Source organism: Rutidosis leptorrhynchoides, chromosome 1, assembly GCF_046630445.1.
Source record: "Rutidosis leptorrhynchoides isolate AG116_Rl617_1_P2 chromosome 1, CSIRO_AGI_Rlap_v1, whole genome shotgun sequence".
Lineage (NCBI taxonomy): Eukaryota > Viridiplantae > Streptophyta > Magnoliopsida > Asterales > Asteraceae > Rutidosis > Rutidosis leptorrhynchoides.
Window position 1 is genome coordinate 466,829,015 of NC_092333.1, and position 22,871 is coordinate 466,851,885.

The 22,871-nt window shown below is 32.7% G+C and overlaps 1 long non-coding RNA gene across 1 annotated transcript; it reads right to left on the bottom strand.

Moving 5' to 3' along the window:
- Positions 1-944: 944 nt before the first annotated feature.
- On the bottom strand, positions 945-2,297 carry LOC139874453 (uncharacterized). The gene is made up of 3 exons (XR_011767870.1): positions 2,151-2,297; positions 1,532-1,604; positions 945-1,044 (listed from the first exon to the last, which is right to left on the bottom strand). It is a non-coding gene; the product is annotated as an uncharacterized lncRNA (long non-coding RNA).
- Positions 2,298-22,871: the final 20,574 nt, after the last annotated feature.

A 22,871-nucleotide genomic window follows, 5' to 3' on the forward strand; every position in this document is an offset into this window, starting at 1 on the left:
TCATGAAACAATACCACGAGTCAGAAACCATTGATGGGAAGTTCTAGTGCAGGAATGTGGAAATCCAGGCGAGGAACACACAATGTTTCTTTCAAGAAGACATCTGATGTCGGTGTTAAGCACAACAACAAAGGGAAATCAATTTCCAAATCACAATTGTACAAGTTATTCAATCAGTTGAATACTTTGGTTGATGATACTGAGAATCAACACAGTGATGAAGGTTTTGTTGAAGATGATTGGAATTTTGGAGAAGAAGATGAGAAGTTCTTTATGACTGAAGAGATGGCAGGAAAGTTACTGGATGAGATTTTGACCAAGACGGCACCATCACAATTTAAGCATAAATTAGCACAACCAGCTATCCGTGCAACGGCTGTAGATAATTTGTTTGCTTTAATTACTTGAGATGAAGCTATCAAACCACCAGCAATGGCAGAGTCAACACAGTGTCTTATCCCAAGAATTGCAGATTATCCATTGCTAAGAAATTTGGGAATTCCATCTATCGGTGTTTATGATGGCACAACAGATCCAGAAGACTTTTTCACCATGTTTGAAGATGTTATGAGGTTACAGCATTGGGAAGATGACACTGCCTTCCATATGTTTCCAATGGTACTACAGAAAATGGCAAGGGAGTGTTTTGCTAGTTTGCCACCAAGGAGTATTACCAGTTTCCTTGATTTGAGGGTAAAGTTTGTGATGCAATATCAAAGCTTGAGAAGCTGCACGTTGTCCCATCTTGATGCACATGAGATAAGAATGCACCAGAATGAATCACTGAGTGATTTCATGAAGCATTATACCATTGAATGTCAGAAGATACCAGACATACCAGAGTCTCAGCTTGTTTCAGGATTTATATTTTGTCTTTATCAGCGACGTTTTGCACGATTAATTCATGCTTTGCGTTATGATATTTGTAACAACCCGTCCTTATCCCCCTGGACAAAGTCTTCAACATTTGGTTCCATTGCGATGATCGACTCCAAGTAATGTCCTTAATTTGAGCTAATGCACAGCGGAAGACTTAATTCATACCTGAGAATAACATGCTTTAAAACGTCAACATAAAGTTGGTGAGATATATAGGTTTGATGCTAGCAGCGTTATAACTATGGACCACAAGATTTCATATATAAAAATATAATACACTCGCAAGTGTATAAAATCATTCTGCTTATGTTGAGGCCTCAGTAACCAAACTTAACAATAATATAATAAGTCATCTTCGCAAAGATGGATATGTACACTCGCAAGTGTATAAATAATCCTCGAAGTACTAAACATCCGCCCACTAGTTCTTATGTCTAGTGCAGCGTACTGGATGGGGGTGTCAAACCCGATAGATCTATCTTTAGGATTCGCGCTTACATGCTATTATAACATATAACTAAATTACCTAGCACATCAATCCGCAGAATATCATTTTTAATCACTTGTGTCCATAACGTAAATCATTTATAAAAACAGCGCATGTATTCTCAGCCCAAAAATATTTAAAGTTTAAAAGGGACTATATACTCACCATACTGTATTTTGTAGTAAAAATACACATAACATCATTGAACAAGTGTAGGGTTGGCCTCGGATTCACGAACCTATATCAGGTGTATATATTAATACACGTAATAGTAATCGAACAAAAATATATATATAAATTCATTAATTACACCGTTTTTATGTTAGTAATATATATATGTATATTTCATATATTCATTTTGTATAATTTAAATAATATTAATCATTGTTATGTTATATGTAATAATTATGCTTATATTAGTAATATTTGTTTTAACAATGCTTGTAGTAATATTAGTACAAATAAAATAGTAATAATACTAATGTTAAAATAATAGTTTTTAATGTTAAAATAATAATGATAATAATAATAATTAATATATTCATAAAATTAATAATAACAGTAATTTTTATAAAAACAATAGTAAAATTCATAATACTAATAATATTGATGAAAATATTAAAAATAAGGATAACTCTAATATTAATAATGATAGTTTTAACGATTAAACATGATAATTTTTAATAGTACTAATAATAATAATAATAATAATAATAATAATAATAATAATAATAATAATAATAATGATAATAATAATAATAATAATTAAGATATCAATTTATACCTTAGTAGTTTTAAAAAGAACGAAACTGCCCACGACGGGACTCGAACTCGAGACCTCTCAATTAGTTGACATACGACTAACCACTGCACTGCTGGTTACGTTTTTAATTATCTCCCATACTTAATTGTTATGAACCGAATTCTTGGCCCAACAATCCAAACAACACGGCCCAATATCAATTCAGAACTCGGCCCAACATAATTCTGGTTCCTTTTTCTAAAAAAAAAATGGCACAGCAGGGATTGAACCCGTGACCTCTCGCTAACCCAACCAACACCCAAACCACTCTTCTGTTCCAATCTATCTGTTTATTTCTACAACCATTTATTTTTAACCCGATTTTCATATTCATCTTCTTCCCCACATCAACTAGTCAACCATGGAACCTTTATAATCAAAATATCGAATTTATGGTTTCACTTATGACTTGTAAACCATCAGAGATTTATAAATTGTGTCTTTAAAAAAATAATAATAATAAAAAAATAAAGAAAAGGGCACGCTGCTGTCGCTGCTTAGTTTTAAAAAAAAATGATTTACAATTTCGATCGCGTATTAGCCTATGATTATAACATAAAATAGTTGGATAATCGTTTATAGAAACTATTGGAATCATCGATTGAACCTGAATCATAACAAGTCACTCGAATTTGATCCAAGTTCATAAGGTTTGACTTTTGAATTCGTAGTTTGAATCTTCGAATTCGAAATTGTTTTTACGAATTAACGCCTGCAAATTTGAGGAAATATTTACAACGTGATTTAGAAAACTTTTGCATTGATAGATTTTGAAAATCCTCACTTGTTTGATTCAGAGATCAATCGAGACGCATACAGAGGAGTATTATGTGTTTCTTGACCCATACTGATTAATTTTAACAAATAAAAGAAGTTAATTAAATTTAATATAGATGAAAGAAATAAAAAAAAATGTGAGTGAATCAGTTTTTATCCTTCCCTTCTGATCGATGGAGTGCTTTATATTGATGCACTCAACAAGTTATCACAAGAAGCACAGTAGAGAAGAAAAAGAACAAAAGGTTAACCAGATTATGACAAAAAAAAATAAAACGCGTGCTATTGCTGTATATAGATGTATACTTATTTTTTTTTATTTTTTTTTTATAAAAATTTAATATTTATGTTAATAATAATTATACTAATACATATATTAATAATAATTAATATTTATTATAATGATAAATATATTATCAAAATAAACTCAAAAATAACAATAATAAAACTACTAATAAAAGTAATAATTATAATAATAATTTTAGTTCTTTATAATACATTAATTGTATCAAATTTTGTATCTAACTATTATATGTAATAATATTAATAATACTTGATATTGATATTAACATTAATATTAATTTTACTAATATTAATAATGTAATAATATTATTAGTATACAACTATATTTTTAACTTGTAATCTTATTTGATATATTAGTATTACAATTTATTACTTATATAATATTTTGTATGATATCACTTATTTACCTTATATATATGTATTACAATACTTATAAACATATATAAAATATGCATTGCGAGTTATTTCTATGTTTAACTCTCATAATTAATATTCCGGCATATTGTTTAAATTCAAATTTGTGTTATTTAAACAAAACATTACAATAGTTAAATTCAATTGAATGTAAAAACGTTTTTAATTAATTAATCATCAAGTTAAATATAATTGTTCGTGAATCGTCAGGCATGGTCAAAGGGTAACTGATTTCATTAATATAGATTTCAAACATTCTAGACTCAATATTACAGATTTTGCTTATCGTGTCGGAAACATATAAAGATTAAGGTTTAAATTTGGTCGGAAATTTCCGGGTCGTTACAGTACCCACCCGTTAAAGAAATTTCATCCCCGAAATTTAATAGAGGTTGTCATGGATAACAATAGGAATGTTTTCATGACGATCAAGAGGTGATAATGAAGTTTTATCATTATTGAGAGATATAGGTAAAACGATTTGATCATGTGAAGCGTACGGGTGAAGCTATCACAAAAGAGTGAAATGAGTAAATATGAAATCGTTTTTAACCGATGACGTGGTTATGATTGATTCCCGGGATTTAAGGGTCTTAAAGGAAATCTTACGTAATAAGATTTGGTTCTTCGGCGATCAGGATCTTCTTTGTTTTAATGCGGTAATCTGTTTCGATTTTCTCTGTCGAATATTTCACTATAAATCCACCCCTTCGTTTCCTTATTTTCCACATCTTCTATTCTTTCTCTCTCTACTTATTCCTTATTATGCTCTATCCAATCCTGATTCTTGATATACTCTTAATCTTCACATCTGTCATCTTTCTCTTTCATCTATCACCGGAAGAATCTATTTTCTTCTACTATACTCTTGGGTGTATAGTGTTTCTAGTTCTCCCGTGTATTTATATTGCTATATGCATTGATATATTGATAAGGCTAAAAAGAAACATATATTTCATAGCATTATCCCCCAAGAAAGACAGGATTTTAGTTGTAATTGTTCCATATTCAAGTAATATTCGTTTATATTTAATAAGTGCGAAGACAAAAGGCGAAAACGAAGAATTGAAGACGGAAAGGTCCAAAATGCTCAAATGTACAAGATACAATTAAAGTGGTTCAAATTATTGATGAAGAACGTCTAAAAATGACAAGAGTACAAGTTGCGGAACGCAAAGTACACGATATAAAATAATACGCGAAGACGTCCGAAAATCCGGAACCGGGACCCGATCCAAGAAGAAACGCGCGACGCAACGGACCAAAAATATCTAGTCTACTATGCATATAAATATAATATAATATATAAATAATTATTAAAATTATTTATATTTTATTTATATTTAATATTATGTCGGCAAGCTATGAGACAAATCAATGTGAGCTGTCCAGGGTGGCCATGCGACTCGCATGGCCAGAAGGCTATTTCCCATGCGAGTCGCATGAGGATCAGAATCAGGCCTGGTCTATAAATTTGCCAGTTTTCGTTCGTTTTTAGACACACCCATAAAACATAATAATAATAATACTCCCTAGTATAATATAAATAAATATATATATGTATATATAGTATAGATTAGTGTTATATTAGATTAGTTTGGGTTATGTAAAAGTTATTTTTACGAGTTTTTAAAGTCGGAGCTCTGTCCGTGTAACACTACGCGATAAATAATCAATGTAAGCTATGTTCTCCTTTTTAAATTAATGTCTCGTACTTAAGTTATTATTATGCTTATTTAAAACGAAGTAATCATGATGTTGGGCTAATTACTAAAATTGGGTAATTGGGCTTTGTACCATAATTGGGGTTTGGACAAAAGAACGACACTTGTGGAAATTAGACTATGGGCTATTAATGGGCTTTATATTTGTTTAACTAAATGAAAGTTTGTTAATGTTAATATAAAGATTTACAATTGGGCGTCCCTATAAATTACCATATACACTCGATCGGACACGATGGGCGGGGTATTTATATGTACGAATAATCGTTCATTTAACCGGACACGGGAATGGATTAATAGCCACTAGAATAATTAAAACAGGGGTGAAATTACATTCAAGGGTAATTGGTGTAATTGTTAACAAAGTAGTAAAACCTTGGTTTACACGCAGTCGATAACCTGGTGTATTCATTAAACAAAGTATTAAAACCTTGTTACAATTCGAATCCCCAATTAGTTGGAATATTTAACTTCGGGTATAATAATAATTTGATGAGGACACTCGCACTTTATATTTATGACCGATGGACTGTTATGGACAAAAACCAGACGGACATATTAAATAATCCAGGACAAAGGACAATTAACCCATGGGCATAAAACTAAAATCAACACGTCAGCCATCATGGTTACGGAAGTTTAAATAAGCATAATATATTTTATTTCATTTTTTTTCTCGTACTTTTATTTATTGTCATTTTAATTATTGTTATTTATTTAAATATCGTCATTTACTATACGCTTCGCTTAAAATATAAAATCGACAAACCGGTCATTAAACGGTAAACTCTCCTTTTATATATTATTATATATAATTATATATATTTTGTACAAATATAATTATATAAAAATAAGTGTTTCATAAGCCCGTCTCCCTGTGGAACGAACCGGACTTACTAAAAACTATACTACTCCGCGACTAGGTACACTGCCTATTGTGTTGTAGCAAGGTTTAGGTATATCCATTTTGTAAATATTTAATTAAAACTTGTTAAATTTTGTAGCATTCCGTATTAAAAATATACACTATTTCGTAACCCCACGCTACGACATCAAGTTTTTGGCGCCGCTGCCGGGGAGTCGGCAAAACATTATTAATGATTTTTAGAAAAACAATATAAAATTAAAAAAAAATAATATAAAATCTATTAAAACCGAAAAAAAATATATATTAAAATCTATTTTTAAGTTTTTATTATTTATAAAATTATTAAGTCTTTTTATTTTATTTTAGTTTTTAAAAATTAAGTTTTTATTTAAATTATATGTTTATAAATATCTTATTTTTTAAAACAGAAAATAAAATAAATATAAATATAATACAAACTGAACCTATTGTTTGAACCCCCACTTGAACCGGCTCAGCAGGTCATGCGACTCGCATGACCTGTTCCCCTGATTCCATGCGAGTCGCATGGAGGAGTCTGACAGGCCACATGTTAACCTAAAATCGCATTAATTACACGTATTTTATTATTATTATTATCTAAAACCCTAATCTATTATTAATTATTATATTTAGTTTTTAGATTAATTAAATTATTATTACTTATTATTAGTTTATTAAATTTATAAATTAATACTTTTATAATATATAAATATAAAAATAATATTTTTATAAAAACTAATAATTTTTATAAACTTTTTATTAACTTTTATATTTTGTATCTTTTATTTATTTTTAGCGTAATTTTTGGATTTTTATCATTCGTGCTTAGTTTTAAGTCTAGTTTTTGCCGTAGTTTCATTTTTATTTCTAGAATTTTTAGGCATTGCCGTAAAATCCCTTAAGTGCTTTTTCTTTAGACTAAGATTTAGATGCTTTAGAATTTTGCGACGCCGTTTTTATATTTTAGTACCTTTTTAAGTTATTACCATTTGGGATATAGTTTTTCTTTTAAGCTTTAATATTTTTAGACGCAACTTTTAATTCTTAGTTTTTAATTCCTTTTTAAGTTACGACGCGCTATTTTCTTATTTTTATTTTTCGACGTTTTTCGACGCGCATTCTTTTTCTTTCTTATTTCTCGACGCTTTAGTTTTTAGGACTTAGAAATTTTCTCTATTTCTTATCTAATATCTCAAACAGAAAGAAAAATTATTTAAGTGGTTAAATTAATGGACGTTGACAATTTTCTGCTTTGTAGTAATAGTTGGATTTGTTAGTGGCTGAGTTGTGAGCTTCCGATTTAAAGGGTTCTGGCTCCCTGCTGAATCTTTTGGCTATTCGAAACGTGGGCAAAAGCAGAAAAGTCTATTAATTGGACAACTTATATAAGTTTTTCTATTTTTATAACTAATAGGATAATTAGTAAATGCACCACATTGTAGCTAAAATTTGGCCATCGCAATAAAATAGAAAATTTTGAAAACAAGGCTATGGAAACCCTTTTTGATATCCAAAATCAATTAAATCAATACTCTCAAACGAGTGTTGATGACAATTCGTTCGGTCAATCTTGGATCACGAATGATGAAACAATAACTGGTTGTGAAATCTGTGGAGATTATCACTCAACATGGGAATGTTACTATTACGTTCCTATGGAAAATTACGCACCCACAGAACCTGCATGGAACGATTATGAAGAACGCAATTCAAACTGGGATTATTCCCAAGAATATATCCAAACTCAACAACCAGAAGACGAGGAAAATTACGTGTCCGAAAATTCTTTAGATCATATGAAAATCAAACTCGAAGAACTCGATGCTCAAAATGAACAAATGAGAGAGTTTGTAAACCGGCAAGCTGAAACTCTATCAGATTACACACCTGTTGATCTGAGGAGTCGTGTGCAAGAAAATCTCAAATCATCGAATTTTGATGAATTCGAGAGCTCCGAAATCACCAACTATCCCGATGATACTTTTTATTCAGTTTTACCAATTTCACAACATATCGACACATTAGCCTCTGCCGACGAAATCATCGATCCACCAATGGATGAAGAAGAAGTAAGGGTGACAAATTGGAACTCTTGGGAAAACGATAACGTTGAAAATTTTACCCCCGAGACCAAAGTGGTGGGACCGATAAGTACCATTAATGAAGAAGAATCTACTTCGATCCCGAAATTCACCATTCCACAACCTTCCAACCCAATATTCTCAATAGACAAATCATCTACCGAAGATGAACTAAGAACTGTAATAGATAATGACACCTCAAATTTTACCCAAATGGGTAATAGAGGTGAAAACTTTGATCCCGAGAATGAACAGAAGGAAATGTTAGGAATTGACCACCCTATAGGAATAAGTATGTCGGTGTATATCGATCCATTTGACCAAGAACCAGAAAAGAGACATATCCATTTACTAAAAGCTACACTTAAAAAAGAATTAAGTAGTGACGATCGGGTGAGTCTAAACTTTAAACCCATTGATATATTATACACCACCCGAGATGCAAATAACTGGCTCACTATTTTAATTCGTGGAACTTATTCCACCGATTTCAAATGTCGTCAGCTAAGTGTGGGGAAGTCTAACCCCACTTAACGTTAAATTAGGGGTTCGGGTTAGTGCATAACTCGTTAATAAACATGCATAATAAATTAGGGTAAAAGATGCATTTTCAAAGATTAGCAAACAGTTCAGAAAAACAACCATTTTTGAAGAAAAACATGTGTGATAATACAAGAAGGAATGAACGGTGAGGCGCGCCATCTATCATTCGTCGAGCTTTGTAAGTACAAACTAGGTATTCTTAATCACTTTTCTACACTAATCACCCTCATGAATTTATAATTAGAGTCTGATTTCATGCAAATGAGGGCATTGCATGATCTCAAGTGTGGGGAAGGGTTATAAATTCTCTTGGGTTTATACTTGGTTTATTTGCCGAAATTTTGTGAAAATTTGAAAAAATTTCAATTAAATGAACTCAAAATCATGTTTATACATATTTATGAACGATGAAAACTAGGTGTTAATACCGAAATTATCATTACCTCGAAAAGGACATAAATTGAGAAACAACCAAAAATGCTTGAATTCATTTAAAATGGAATAAAGTAGAATAAAAAGGTAAAGAAAGAAACTAAGTGTGGGGAGAATGTACCAAGTTAATTAAAAACTATCTATCACATGTTTGTGCAAAGTTATTGCAGGTGTTTTTGTTTTGGACTAAATTAACTGTTTTACCCAATGAAAGAAAAGAAAAGATGGATCTACACGATGAATCAATTCCATCATTAAAAGGAAGTAAAGTCTTCCGAAAAAGACACGCGCTTCTTGATTTAGGTCATGAAGTTGTCGTCCAGACCAGCTGTAGGTTGACGAAAAATCTAGAAAAGTCATCTCTAAAATCAGCTGGAAATCCACGGACCTCAGCATCAAACAGGGTCGCCAAGTGGTCAGATTTATCCTAACCATGAGAAGGATTTATCTCGTACAATGGGGGGGCACCGTGCAAATTAGCTTGATAAGACTAATGAATCAGATCCCCAGAAAGGATAATCTCCTTTAAAGATCAAAAATCAGCTTTTAAGCCTGATATTACTCAATCCTTGAGATTGACCTTAAAGATTGAGAATTCAAACTCATGGAATTCAATGATATCTAAACTCGAGCTTGAACGAGAAAATATTTTGATCAAAAATACAAACCGATTTGTTTTCTGAAAACCCATTTTCAATGCGTTCATTACCATTGAACGTAAAATCCTAGGAATTCACCTGGAATTCATTAGGTCACCTGAACCAAATCGGGTGTCAACCGTAAGAACGGTGGTTGCATAGCATGGTCAGAGACAGGACCTTGTGCCAGACCGAAAAATCATAGGATGATCTTTACTATTGCTCCTACCAAGGATAGTTCTAGCATCCGACACGTTTTTAGACCATGAACAAATGCATGTCATTAGACATTGCCTTAACAGTTTCTTGTTCATCGCTTTCCTTTACAACCGGACGGTAGTTTACCGAAAGGTAATATACGGAACAAGTAAACTGGATGTGTGCTTTCCGATACCAGGATAGCAGTGGATTACACGAACCTAAAAGTTTTTAGCCAAAATATTGATCCACAAATATATTTTGCAACACCGATGGTGGGTCAAATCAGAAAACTTGTCTAGGGTAAAAGCTAGAATGAATTTTCAAAAGATCAAATGTTTTCATAAAGATCCAATTTCCTTAAGGATCTAAATTTTTATAGTCATGTGGGACTGTAAACCGCCTTTCAAATGTGCACTTTGCTTTGGAAACCGAAAGTAAATCGACTATTTGATTGTAAGTGTCGTTGACCTAAACCCAAGGCAACTGTGGATGACACACCCACCTTTAAACTATGGTTCTATCATTACTATCATTGTTTATACCGCTCTATCAAAATCACTGATGTACAAAGTGTGAAGAATAAAGAAGTGATTCGTGTGATGTATTATATTATTTCAAGACTGTATTGCTTGAGGACAAGCAACGTTCAAGTGTGGGGATATTGATAAGGCTAAAAAGAAACATATATTTCATAGCATTATCCCCCAAGAAAGACAGGATTTTAGTTGTAATTGTTCCATATTCAAGTAATATTCGTTTATATTTAATAAGTGCGAAGACAAAAGGCGAAAACGAAGAATTGAAGACGGAAAGGTCCAAAATGCTCAAATGTACAAGATACAATTAAAGTGGTTCAAATTATTGATGAAGAACGTCTAAAAATGACAAGAGTACAAGTTGCGGAACGCAAAGTACACGATATAAAATAATACGCGAAGACGTCCGAAAATCCGGAACCGGGACCCGAGCCAAGAAGAAACGCGCGACGCAACGGACCAAAAATATCTAGTCTACTATGCATATAAATATAATATAATATATAAATAATTATTAAAATTATTTATATTTTATTTATATTTAATATTATGTCGGCAAGCTATGAGACAAATCAATGTGAGCTGTCCAGGGTGGCCATGCGACTCGCATGGCCAGAAGGCTATTTCCCATGCGAGTCGCATGAGGATCAGAATCAGGCCTGGTCTATAAATTTGCCAGTTTTCGTTCGTTTTTAGACACACCCATAAAACATAATAATAATAATACTCCCTAGTATAATATAAATAAATATATATATGTATATATAGTATAGATTAGTGTTATATTAGATTAGTTTGGGTTATGTAAAAGTTATTTTTACGAGTTTTTAAAGTCGGAGCTCTGTCCGTGTAACACTACGCGATAAATAATCAATGTAAGCTATGTTCTCCTTTTTAAATTAATGTCTCGTACTTAAGTTATTATTATGCTTATTTAAAACAAAGTAATCATGATGTTGGGCTAATTACTAAAATTGGGTAATTGGGCTTTGTACCATAATTGGGGTTTGGACAAAAGAACGACACTTGTGGAAATTAGACTATGGGCTATTAATGGGCTTTATATTTGTTTAACTAAATGAAAGTTTGTTAATGTTAATATAAAGATTTACAATTGGGCGTCCCTATAAATTACCATATACACTCGATCGGACACGATGGGCGGGGTATTTATATGTACGAATAATCGTTCATTTAACCGGACACGGGAATGGATTAATAGCCACTAGAATAATTAAAACAGGGGTGAAATTACATTCAAGGGTAATTGGTGTAATTGTTAACAAAGTAGTAAAACCTTGGTTTACACGCAGTCGATAACCTGGTGTATTCATTAAACAAAGTATTAAAACCTTGTTACAATTCGAATCCCCAATTAGTTGGAATATTTAACTTCGGGTATAATAATAATTTGATGAGGACACTCGCACTTTATATTTATGACCGATGGACTGTTATGGACAAAAACCAGACGGACATATTAAATAATCCAGGACAAAGGACAATTAACCCATGGGCATAAAACTAAAATCAACACGTCAACCATCATGGTTACGGAAGTTTAAATAAGCATAATATATTTTATTTCATTTTTTTTCTCGTACTTTTATTTATTGTCATTTTAATTATTGTTATTTATTTAAATATCGTCATTTACTATACGCTTCGCTTAAAATATAAAATCGACAAACCGGTCATTAAACGGTAAACTATCCTTTTATATATTATTATATATAATTATATATATTTTGTACAAATATAATTATATAAAAATAAGTGTTTCATAAGCCCGTCTCCCTGTGGAACGAACCGGACTTACTAAAAACTATACTACTCCGCGACTAGGTACACTGCCTATTGTGTTGTAGCAAGGTTTAGGTATATCCATTTTGTAAATATTTAATTAAAACTTGTTAAATTTTGTAGCATTCCGTATTAAAAATATACACTATTTCGTAACCCCAAGCTACGACATCATATATATACGGTTTGTAAATTTCGAGGTGATTGTTGGGTTTTATATCCTTCATTATTTTTCAGAGCTTCATGCTTTCGTTTCCTCCTCCCGACTTCGAGTCAAGCGAGTAATGGTTCGGAATTCGTAGGTATGAAATTCAGAATGAACATGGCTAATTCTTTTAGAAGGTAATGGTAATGACACAATTTTGGTTTGTCAAATTACCAGAATATCTTGGAAAAGACCGAATCATCAAGAAAATATTTTCTTGATATGTTTAGAGATTGGATAGAATGTATGAGCCGTGTAACATGGCATATGATGATGGTACTATGAATCATCACATTCCATTAGAAACTTAACATGACTTACTGTAATATAATGACGTTGATCAAGTGTCATTATATTATACTAAATCATGCATCAGTTCCCAACACTACTTCAAAACATTCATATTTTAAATTTGAAGGTTTCAAAATTTAGAAACTAACACAGTTTCTTTTATGTTGTAACGCAGATGTTATGAAGAGCCTTCTCTTTTTCTGAGCTTTACCAACATACTGTACTTTATCGTCAAACTTTTGACTGTTAAGGTCGTTTACGGTTTTTGCTGCTTCATCAGCATTTCCAGAACTACTTCACAGTTCAGGGTGTTTTTCAGAAACTTCACATTCAAAGTATAAGATTCTTAGGGATAGACGCTATAGGTATAACTGGAAAAGTTCTGCGAGATTTTCAAAATACAAATTGTGGATTTCGCCAAAGAGATAACGAGTTGCTGGTATGTCTGCTGATGATGTTGTGTAATATAAAAGGTTTTCTGGTAATGACGGCAAAAGAACAAGGTATAAATATCGAGGTTATAATAAGAGTAGTCTTACTGAGAAGTCGAAGTGGAGCTGTGACAAAATTAGCTTCTTGAAAAGGAATTGTAGGATTGTTTTTGCTAATAAATGGCAAAGGATTCAACACGGTATGTGTTAAACTATGAATTTGGTTTCGAGAGTTTTTCGGGTGCATAACTGTATGCATGAATCTTTCTTTCATAGACAAGGTGCAGCTGGTTCAACTTCTCGATCGAAGTGTTTTCAAGAATCATGATAGGTTTGAACGCGGATTGTAATTGTCGAGGTACAAATGAGGTTTAGGATGAAATCAAGTGGCAAGCTTGAAGAATTATTTAGTTTCATATGTTATAATCAATATTTTAATTTAATTCATTTTAATTGTCCAAAGTTAGCAGTCCAATAGTCCGATGGTTCAATGATTCATATATAATTTAATATATAATATTCGAATTAAATAATACGTATCGTGACCCGTGTACCGGTCTCGGTGTCGATCACAACTCAAAGTATATATATATTTTGGAATCAACTCCGACCCTGTATAGCCAACTCCCACCTTCACATATAGAGTGTCTACGGTTGTTCCGAAATATATATATATAGATGGGTCGATATGATAAGTCGAAACCTTGCATACGTGTCCCGTTATTTAAAGTGCGTAAAAGTAAATAACAGAAATTAAATGACGATAAATAAAATTGCGAGAATGTAAATTGCGATAAATTAAATGTTAATCAGTTAGCTGGGAACAGTTAGCCGGAACAGTTAGCGTGAAATCCTATCACAATTCCAATTAATTAATTCGTTTGTTTCTAACACTTTTTATTTTTGTCCAATGTTTTCTTCGCTATGCCACTTGTTGGATTCTGATAGGTCAAAATCCAAATATGAAATTTGAATAGAAATGGTTATTCTGTGGTGAACGGATACGTATATCGGTAGTTGTAAGTAGGATAGTAAATGTTCGTTGAATCAGATTCGAAGAATGTACAGCGTATCTTATTAATGTGAATTCTAAATATTCCTCGGGTACTACCCACCCGTTAAAATATTTTCATCATTAACAGTTTGTACAAAAGAATTTTTAATTACAATCTTTATGAAAATATACTTGCATATATATTTTCATCGGATGTAATCATGGATTTAATGAGTCAAAAACTCATCTGATTTACCGTTAATACTAGATTACATAATCTCTAAAACTTTAGAAATTACATATTCACCATGTCGAACGAGGAAAAATGAGGTAGAATGATACGTAAAGCGAAGATAGCCGATGTAGATCGATGTGTAGAACGAAGTTCATACTCGAAGTACAGATGGTGATATTGAGGCGTGTAATGTTGATATTCGAGGTACAGATTGTGATATTGAGAGTTACGGCGCGGTTATGGTTTAGAGATGATATGGGTACTGTCGACGTCGATGATGGTGGTACTGATTATGCTGCTGGTGCTGCTGCTGGTGTTCGTAACCTTCGCACCAGGTTCTCCAAAGTCGTCACACGAGCGCGTAGTTCGTTAACTTCTTCTAGTACTACGGAATGATTGACGGTTGAAGCGAGTGAATGAATAAGATTCGAACTATGGGATAGTATATAATCGTGATGGGATACTCGGAAAAAGGGGAGAGAAAATGGTTTCTCGAACAGGTTCGCCAGTAAGTGCTTCAGGTTGAAAAGGGCAATTTAGTGGATGGAAGTGATCTTCGACGTGAAATGATTTTCGGATATCGGATGATATTATAACTATATAGAATATCTATATGTATTTCGTAGACTACAGAGGAATTTACGGCATATATCAGGCAAGTCTACAGATATGCTAAGATATGAATCTTGTCTATACACTATCGATGCACTAAATGCAGTAAGACGTGTCTAGACTTATGAAATGATAAGCAGGAAATTCCTAAGGATGATAAGCAGATGGTTTCCGACTAGATGTGATAAGCAAAACTTTAGACATGTAGACACGGTCAAAGTCCAGACTCACTAATGTATCCTAACAACTACTAGTCAGACACACTAATGCAAGGCCTGGTTCGCTAAGACCAACGCTCTGATACCACATGTAACAACCCGTCCTTATCCCCCTGGACAAAGACTTCAACATTTGGTTCCATTGCGATGATCGACTCCAAGTAATGTCCTTAATTTGAGCTAATGCACAGCGGAAGACTTAATTCATACCTGAGAATAACATGCTTTAAAACGTCAACATAAAGTTGGTGAGATATATAGGTTTGATGCTAGCAGCGTTATAACTATGGACCACAAGATTTCATATATAAAAATATAATACACTCGCAAGTGTATAAAATCATTCTGCTTATGTTGAGGCCTCAGTAACCAACCTTAACAATAATATAATAAGTCATCTTCGCAAAGATGGATATGTACACTCGCAAGTGTATAAATAATCCTCGAAGTACTAAACATCCGCCCACTAGTTCTTATGTCTAGTGCAGCCTACTGGATGGGGGTGTCAAACCCGATAGATCTATCTTTAGGATTCGCGCTTACATGATATAACTAAATTACCTAGCACATCAATCCTCAGAATATCATTTTTAATCACTTGTGTCCATAACGTAAATCATTTATAAAAACAGCGCATGTATTCTCAGCCCAAAAATATTTAAAGTTTAAAAGGGACTATATACTCACCATACTGTATTTTGTAGTAAAAATACACATAACATCATTGAACAAGTGTAGGGTTGGCCTCGGATTCACGAACCTATATCAGGTGTATATATTAATACACGTAATAGTAATCGAACAAAAATATATATATAAATTCATTAATTACACCGTTTTTATGTTAGTAATATATATATGTATATTTCATATATTCATTTTGTATAATTTAAATAATATTAATCATTGTTATGTTATATGTAATAATTATGCTTATATTAGTAATATTTGTTGTAACAATGCTTGTAGTAATATTAGTACAAATAAAATAGTAATAATACTAATGTTAAAATAATAGTTTTTAATGTTAAAATAATAATGATAATAATAATAATTAATATATTCATAAAATTAATAATAACAGTAATTTTTATAAAAACAATAGTAAAATTCATAATACTAATAATATTGATGAAAATATTAAAAATAAGGATAACTCTAATATTAATAATGATAGTTTTAACGATTAAACATGATAATTTTTAATAGTACTAATAATAATAATAATAATAATAATAATAATAATAATGATAATAATAATAATAATAATTAAGATATCAATTTATACCTTAGTAGTTTTAAAAAGAACGAAACTGCCCACGACGGGACTCGAACTCGAGACCTCTCAATTAGTTGACATACGACTAACCACTGCACTGCTGGTTACTTTTTTAATTATCTCCCATACTTAATTGTTATGAACCGAATTCTTGGCCCAACAATCCAAACAACACGGCCCAATATCAATTCAGAACTCGGCCCAACATAATTCTGGTTCCTTTTTCTAAAAAAAAAATGGCACAGCAGGGATTGAACCCGTGACCTCTCGCTAACCCAACCAACACCCAAACCACTCTTCTGTTCCAATCTATCTGTTTATTTCTACAACCATTTATTTTTAACCCGATTTTCATATTCATCTTCTTCCCCACATCAACTAGTCAACCATGGAACCTTTATAATCAAAATATCGAATTTATGGTTTCACTTATGACTTATAAACCATCAGAGATTTATAAATTGTGTCTTTAAAAAAAATAATAAAAAAATAAAGAAAAGGGCACGCTGCTGTCGATGCTTAGTTTTTAAAAAAAATGATTTACAATTTCGATCGCGTATTAGCCTATGATTATAACATAAAATAGTTGGATAATCGTTTATAGAAACTATTGGAATCATCGATTGAACCTGAATCATAACAAGTCACTCGAATTTGATCCAAGTTCATAAGGTTTGACTTTTGAATTCGTAGTTTGAATCTTCGAATTCGAAATTGTTTTTACGAATTAACGCCTGGAAATTTGAGGAAATATTTACAACGTGATTTAGAAAACTTTTGCATTGATAGATTTTGAAAATCCTCACTTGTTTGATTCAGAGATCAATCGAGACGCATACAGAGGAGTATTATGTGTTTCTTGACCCATACTGATTAATTTTAACAAATAAAAGAAGTTAATTAAATTTAATATAGATGAAAGAAATAAAAAAAAATGTGAGTGAATCAGTTTTTATCCTTCCCTTTTGATCGATGGAGTGCTTTATATTGATGCACTCAACAAGTTATCACAAGAAGCACAGTAGAGAAGAAAAAGAACAAAAGGTTAACCAGATTATGACAAAAAAAAAAATAAAACGCGTGCTATTGCTGTGTATAGATGTATACTTATTTTTTTTTTATTTTTTTTTTATAAAAATTTAATATTTATGTTAATAATAATTATACTAATACATATATTAATAATAATTAATATTTATTATAATGATAAATATATTATCAAAATAAACTCAAAAATAACAATAATAAAACTACTAATAAAAGTAATAATTATAATAATAATTTTAGTTCTTTATAATACATTAATTGTATCAAATTTTGTATCTAACTATTATATGTAATAATATTAATAATACTTGATATTGATATTAACATTAATATTAATTTTACTAATATTAATAATGTAATAATATTATTAGTATACAACTATATTTTTAACTTGTAATCTTATTTGATATATTAGTATTACAATTTATTACTTATATAATATTTTGTATGATATCACTTATTTACCTTATATATATGTATTACAATACTTATAAACATATATAAAATATGCATTGCGAGTTATTTCTATGTTTAACTCTCATAATTAATATTCCGGCATATTGTTTAAATTCAAATTTGTGTTATTTAAACAAAACATTACAATAGTCAAATTCAATTGAATGTAAAAACGTTTTTAATTAATTAATCATCAAGTTAAATATAATTGTTCGTGAATCGTCAGACATGGTCAAAGGGTAACTGATTTCATTAATATAGATTTCAAACATTCTAGACTCAATATTACAGATTTTGCTTATCGTGTCGGAAACATATAAAGATTAAGGTTTAAATTTGGTCGGAAATTTCCGGGTCGTTACAATATTCCAAAAACATTGCATTAGGCATTGGGTATTGCTCAGAAGCACTTAAGAGCAGGAGAGATGGGATATCCAAGAGTGAATAACTATCAAAGAAATTTTAGGCAGTAAGGCGGAGAACGGAACATAAATGACAACTACCAGAGGTAACAGGGGTGTGACAACAGTTACCAGAAACAGCAACACGGTTGGAGGGGGAATAATCATCCAAATGACAACTATCATCATCGAAAGCCATTGGATAGGCATCCACTTATCATGGCTTTAACCAAAACTCCAAGAGAAATCTTGTTTACAGAACCCGTTAAAGAAACCTTTCACCCTTCACCACCAATGGAAAAACGTCAAGGACCACAGAGTGACAAGTGGTGTGACTTCCACGAAGCGTATGGACATGACACTGACAATTTCAAGTCACTAATGAGAGAGATCATTGCAAAAATCAAAGCCGGGGAGCTAAACCATCTGTTACCAGGAAAACAATATCGGAGAAATGATCCAAACAAGCGTTTTGCTTGGCAAGGTAAACCTCATCACGGTGGATGAAATAACTGGAACAGAAGAGAAGAGAAGAAAGATGATAGGGACCCAACCCCTAAGAAACACATCAAGGGCATATGGAACACGGTGGATGAAAATGATGCAGACGGAGGGCGCAGGACGGAGCAATGGATGTATGCTCCAATCATATTTCACACCATTCCAAATTGGCGACTATCAGAGGAGCCTGTGGTTATTTCAGCTGTCATTGCAAACAGAAACATCAACAGAATCTATACTGACACGGGTAGCGAAGCAGATATCCTATATTTGCATTGCTTCAGAGACTATCTGTTCAGCGTGAAGGATAGACTTTGTTATACAAATTTGAAGATTGCTGGCATCAAGGTGGAGTCTATGAAGGCAGTTGGTAAGGTGAAGTTGGATGTAACATTGGAAAAACATCCTTTGTTTCGAACAGAGATTGTGGATTTTATAGTTCTTGATGGAAGATCAAGATTTAATGCATTGTTTGGAAGGCGGACTCTTCGTAAGTTTGGAGCAATTACTTCTACACCGCATGCAGAATTGCGTTTCCCAACACCAAATGGTGTGGCAGTAATAAGTTCTGAATATGTGGGACCAGCTAGGGAAAGATCAGTTGTTTATGAACCGCAAGGGAATTTTGTCAGAGGAGAATCATCGAGGCAGTTATTTAGCAGAAATGATGTGAACGGGTACTTCAAACCACCTAAAATGTGGGGACATTGAAAGAAAGATGCAGCAAGGTGCACGGAAGACAGTATAATAGCATGAATCTTACAGAACAGTTTTTATCACATTTTTATTTTCATCAGTTCAGACAATAACACAATACACTTTTTGTAATTTTCTAATTAGGACTTGATCACCCCATGTGAAGATATTATACAAAATGATGTATGCGTGACAGTATTTTCAATAAAATTTTATTTTCTCACGCAATACGCGTTACGAATGTAAAACATAGCATTCATACCTATCCACATAAGGCAAGGGATTTTTATGCCCCCGATGGTAGAGGCTTCTGTGGCAACATAATAGACACGGGGGATCGGCTAGCGTAAAGTGTATACTTCACTAGAGGGCACCGAGGCAAAAATAAAGATCTCATAATGTCATGACAAACAGAATGGTTTATCACAACGACATAAATCCATTTATAACTTATAAACAGAAGAAATTAAGTACAAGTGTATATTGTAAGCCGCACAAGACCTAAGCGCAACACGCTAGACGGAACACCGTTAGTTCCATAAACAGAATTTTCTCCAACACATTTACCAATTTTTATAACATATAAACAGAATACCAGCATTATGACTCATTCATATTCTATTTCAGAAGCCATTAAGAGACTTCTTGATATTTCTTTATAAAACAATTCATCTAACGCAGAACGGACAACGGATGACAGTTCAATACATAGATAACATTAAAAATCAGTTTAAGGCAAAAATCATTTCATATGATGTGATATATGAAACCTAAGCTTTCTGAGAGCTTGCAATGTTTAAGCACATATAACAGTGATATGATAGAAATCAACAACACATGATAACATAAAATATCAAAAACGAAATATACATACAAGTTATTAGCATAAAGTATACAGAAGTTAGCTTATTACAAATCAATGGGAAATAGGCACATCTAGAATGTCCTTAACAGACACATCTTCCCTAGCACATATCTCCTCTACAGATTTAATCTTTAAGGAAGTTACTTCATCCATGGCCACCTTCAGTCTGGCACCAACATCTGGTTTGATGTGTTTTGCAATTGCAGCTGGTAAAGGATCAGGCCTCGCAGGTAGAGCATTTAAAATCTCCTCCATTGCATCTGAAAGGTCACTCTCTGTAGATGCCACTAGATACCTGTCAAAAGTCTGACCAACAAGTGGAGAGCTCAATACCCTTTGCACAAGAGCAGGGACACCAGCCTTTAAATCAGTAAAATTCTTCTCAGCATTAGCAGCAGTAACAATCTTTTCCTCTAACAAAAGATTCTTTTCCTCCAGCATCTTCTTTAACTCTTCATTATTCTTCACCAGCTTATCTTTCTCCTCCATAAACTTCTCCTTCTCTACCCTTTCTGCAACACATTTTGGCTCCACCACCTGCAACAACTCCTCCTTCTTCTTCACAGCATCCTCTGCAGCCTTCAACTTCGAATTTGCATCCCCCAAGTCAACCTCAAGCCTCTTCACTTTGGTCGCATTATGCACAGCATTGGCAACAATAGTTTCATGAGCTTTTTGCATTTTAAGATCATGAATCACATGCTGATTCAAAAGTACCAATGCTGCAGCAGTCGACTGGTAACTTTGCTTATAGGTCATGGCGGACAAGGAGGAAGATAAATCAGTAATGGTACTTACCTACAATGAATACAGTAATTAGGATAAGAAAACAATTACCAGTGAAATAGTGTTATTGGATCATAAATTATTATAAGCATTACCTTCAGAAATTCAGGAAAACTATCAGACTTATTGATAGGATCATCAAGGAAAGACTATAGACCGCCTAGTGGTACAGGTGGCGGTTGGGTAGATGTAGAAGATTGCGTTGTATCAGTTCCTCTGGGGGTACGTAGAGTATTGAATGGAGGAGTATCAAAAGTATCATCATCCTCAGTTTCTTCATCATCATCATCACTGTCATCTTCAATATCAACAGCTTTATTACTCTCATCCTCATTCCCACCAGTAACATCAACATTCTCATCTTGTAAAACCAATCCTACAAGATAATAAAATAGATAAGTATACAACATAACACCAGCACAACCTGATAATGAAAATACAAATAAGATACATACTTCTCTTTTTTGGTTTCTCAGCAGTTTCACTCGTTGGGCGTTTCCCCTCACGTTTAGAGCGCCTAGCAGAGTTTTTGGTGTTGGACGGTTGCGGAGTAGTTTCGATAATTTCAATTTCCGGAGATGGTTGAACAGTACTACCATCTCCACCATCAACATGCCGCTCTGGGCTCTTCAGTTGTTGCTCAAACTCAGCATCTTTGGCTTTTTCAGCCTCAATTTCAGCAGGGGTTTTAGGCCGTTCAGAAACAATCAACGGATCCAAGTTGGTCTACTTAAAGGTCCTGTAAACCTGCATCTCTTCTTCTGCAATCAGATAACATACAAACAAGCAGAAACATATATAAGAACATATACAACTTAGGACAACATAACAAAGAACATAATATATCAATAAAGGTGCCTACCACGGCCTTCCCAGCGCAGCACCGGTGTATATCCAGCACGCCAATTGTTACTCATCTTACAGAGAACCAATATGGCTTCATAATCATTATATGACCTTTGGGGAAATTTGAATGTCTTCAACGTGTCAAGAATAAAACTTTCATCCTCAAATAATGTGGTAGACTTGCTAACTCCTATGGTAGTTTTTCTCCAACCACGAACACATGCCCATGCATCCTGAACAACCCTCTCATTGACAAAGAAGTAGGGATCTTTCCAGTTTTTCAAAGAACTTTCCTTCACCCAAGTAAAGGCCTTATTTGGTTAACAATTAAATGTATACCAACATTTACTAACTAATCTAGTTCTAAATAATTCATGAAAAATATGCATATTGAGGACTTCATCTACAGCATTACAGTACATTTCAAAAAGAATAATTTTTTGTAAACCTAAGGGATGAATTTGACTAAGCCCCTATCCCATAGTGGGCAAGAATTTGT